Source organism: Rhagoletis pomonella, unplaced genomic scaffold (assembly GCF_013731165.1).
Source record: "Rhagoletis pomonella isolate Grant_MI unplaced genomic scaffold, Rhpom_1.0 Rhpom_scaffold_00013, whole genome shotgun sequence".
Lineage (NCBI taxonomy): Eukaryota > Metazoa > Arthropoda > Insecta > Diptera > Tephritidae > Rhagoletis > Rhagoletis pomonella.
The window spans coordinates 18410862-18414809 of record NW_023458567.1 but is presented as its reverse complement, the minus strand read 5'-3'; positions in this window follow the sequence as shown (position 1 = coordinate 18414809).

Sequence of the window (3948 nt, the reverse complement as noted above, 5' to 3'; positions counted from 1 at the left end):
TGTAGTTTCGTCTATTTCCAGGCAGTTTCCAATGATGCCATAATTTTGCTCTTGTGATGTGAAAATATTGGAAAATTCTAGATAGACTCGTTTGCTCTTTTTTACGGTTGAACGAATAATGAAATTGTTGAAAAGAGTGTCTTCTGTTTTTGGAAGTGAAATTACGTATAGAAGGAGTGAGTCTTTGACAACCATTGACGGTTTAGCATATTCAAGCGCCTGTATTTCATTTTTAAAAGGTAGTGTGCCGGTTTGTGATAAAATATTTTCGATATCTCCTTTATTTAAGAGTTGTGAGTGAACAATTCCTTGTTTTGCTAACTGGGCTGCCATTAAGATTTTCGAAATTTCACCTTTTATTATTCCTAACTTATTAAATAGTATTTGTTCAAAAAGCTGCGTATTCTCTTCGTTTATTTCGTCCGTGATTCTGTTATATCCATCTAAGATTGTATTACCGGTCTTTATAAGATATTCGTTTATTTCGTGTTGTTTGTTGTTGTTTTCTGCTAGCATGTGTGTTTGTGACATGATTTGGTCCCAGTCAGTACCGTCGGGATTTCCTGCTAACCACTTCCAAGCAGACCCTATCCAGTTAATTGATCGTTTGTGTTTGGTAGCGTTTTTGGTTCGTAACTGGTCCAGCATATTGTCTATCTCTGTAAGTTCATGTTCTAGTTGCGGAAATAAAATGCTTGTCTTACTAATTTCGTGTCGTACTATTGGTCTTATATCGTCAACTACTCTGTCGTACTCATCCAAGTCTATAGAATGTATAATTTTGTATGTTCCTTTGGTAATTTTTCCTATTCCTTGTTTAATTGTCAGTACTGGGCTATCGTATTTGTATGTCTCTACTGTTGCGGTCGTCCAACAAGGTAAAAGTCTAAATTAGATAACGTTCATTAGTTTTTCAGATGTGATTTATGTATTTTCCTATTTTTAGTTGTAGTTATTGTTACGTTATTATCCTTAGTAACTGTTTCGTACCTGAATATGGGCTTTGTTTTACCCTTGATTTGTTTATCCTTCTTTAGGACAGGTTCCCCTGGTTCGTGGCTTTTTGGCTTCGACCTTTTCCTGTTATGGGTTTTTAGCATATTTTTTTGTTTCCTAGCTATTTCATTACGAAGGTCTACATTTACTATGTCCCTAAAATTCGTGAGATCTTGATAATTTATTCTTTGGGTTCTTCCAAAAAATATTTTGGCGGGTTTTTTCTTCGTAACCGAGTGTATTGTGTTATTATACCTATCAACGGCAATGTTGACGATTTCTTTTAGTGAGCAATCGGGATATTCTGATTGTAGACATCTAACAATTTCTATAATCGTAGAGTGCACACGCTCGATTGTGCCGTTAACTTCACTCTTTTGGGGTGGTGCTAAATAAATTTCAATACCCAGACTTTCCAAGTAATTGAGTGTTATTGGACTTATGAAGCTACCCTCGTTGTCCATCACTAAGGTCTTTGGCACAGTGAAATAATGTAGGAGTTTAATTAATTTGTCTCTGATATGTAACACAGATTTATTTTTGATTTTAAAGAATTTTACAAATTTAGAAAATTTGTCAACGCATGTAATAAATTTTTCGCCAGACATTTCGATTATGTCAATGTGCAATATTTCTGTTGGGTATGAAGGTATTGGCGTTGCCTGTAGCTCAGGCTTTTGAGGGTGGCGATCGTACTTGTTGCACCCACAAGTTTTGCATGATTTTGTGTATTTTTTTATAAGTTTACTCATTTGAGGAAAATAGTACTTTTCTAATATTTGTTCCTTATTTTCTCTATCATTACGATGGGCCCTCTTATGCTCCCGTTCGATTATTTTGAATTTCACTTCTTCATCAGGAATGTCGGTAACGAGTCTTTGCGTGATTCTGACACGAAACTTAGAAAAACCCTCCTGATAAACCTGTTGTAACAGCTCTATATATTTTTCGGGAATTTTGATTCCATTAATTATATTTGGATTAAGATTATCTTTTAGGATTTTAAATAATTTATCTTTATCGTAGATTTCACTCTTAATACGATGCCTGTGGTACCTCGGGTGAGGTTCTTCGTGGGTAATTTCGTCTTTGCCTTCTTCAAATATAATTTGGCTTTTAAAAACGTTTAATGGTGCCTCGCAATGAGGAATGAGTTGTGAGTTATCTTCTGCTGCACTATGTTGAGAATTGGATGTTGACGATGTCAACGAGTTAATTTCCATGGGGAGCCTGGAGAGCGCATCTGCGACAACATTGGTCTTCCCTGGTTTATAGAAAAGTTTATAATTATACTCTTCTATACGTGCCTTCCACCGTTTAAGCTTATCATTATTATTGCTGTTACTTAATGCGAATGTTAATGGTTGGTGGTCCGTTAGGATCTTAATATCTTTTGCTCCGTATAGGTAGGTTCTTAGTTTGTCGAGAGACCATACTATAGCCAGCATTTCTTTCTCAATAGTCGAGTAATTTTCCTCGGTCTTATTGAGTGATCTTGATATATAAGTTATGGGCTTATCCTTACCGATTTCTCCTTAAGAAAGGACTGCCCCAATCGCGGTATTGGAAGCGTCTGTTGTTAGGATGAAGGGTTTATTGAAATCAGGAAATGCCAAAATCTCAGAGGACATAAGCAATGTTTTCAGGTCATTAAATGATTTCAGTCCTTAATCAGTTAAAGAGATTTTTATTTTTTTGGATTGACTCGCCTTTATTTGCGCATTTTCACCCCTAGTCAGATTCGTTAGTGGTTTGGCAATTTTTGCGAAGTCTTGTATAAATCGTCTATATTATGACGCTAAGCCTAGAAAACTTTTCAGTTCTTTAAGATTTACGGGTACAGCAATTTTTTTAATTGCTGAAATTTTATCAGGGTCAGGTAAAATACCATTTTCCGTGACAATATGCCCAAGGAATTCCACTCGGGTTCTGAAAAACTTAGATTTTTCCAGATTTACTTTTAAATTTGCTTTATATAGAAGAGCGAATTCATCCTCAATATTTTTAATATGTTCTTCTTTTGTTCTTCCTATTATAATAATATCGTCGATAAAGACGTAGCAGTATATTCCTATGAGGGGTTTAAGGACGTCATTTATCATCCTTTGAAATATAGAAGGCGCATTCTTAAGCCCAAATGGCAACCTAGTAAATTCGTATTTACCATTTGCGGTTGAAAACGCTGTTTTTTCTATATCCCTTTCCTTCATCCTGATTTGGTGAAAACCGGATGTAAGGTCGAGTGTAGTGAAATATTTACACTCCCCTAAGCTGGATAAGGTGCTATTTATATCGGGTATTGGGTAAGCGTCAGGTATCGTTACTGAATTTAGTCTTTTAAAATCAACGACAACCCTGTATTTTTTTTCCCCTGAAGGACCTGGCTTTTTTGGGACAATCCACAAAGGAGAATTATATGGGCTTTTTGACGGCCTAATTATGCCGTTATTTATAAGTTGCGTTATCTGTTTTTCCACCTCGCCACGAAGGTTGGTTGGGTAAGGGTAGGATTTGGTATAAATTGGCTCCTCTGTCGTTGTTCTTATTTCTGCTAACACGGTCGTGTCTACTGTTCCACTGTCGGATACTGGTCCGAAAATGTCCGCGTATTTTTTAATAATTTCTTCAACTTCAGGTTCATACAGTGTTTTTTCAAGATTATTAACCTGTTTTGAAATTCTATGTTTTAATGGCAATACTACGTCTCCTATGGTTAGTGTATCGTCCTTTCTATTAATTATCGCTCCTAGTTCCTTGAGAGTATCATCGCCTATGATACCATCAAAGGATTTTAAATTTTGCAGAATAAAAAAATCAAAATTATTTTTTATGCCTATGCTTTTGAAAAATGGTCCCGAATTTTATGGGTTATCTCTACTTGGCCGGCAGCGGATTGAATCTTGAAAGGGTTCTTTAGTTTCAATGAATTTTTGGCAATTCTTTCACAAGCGA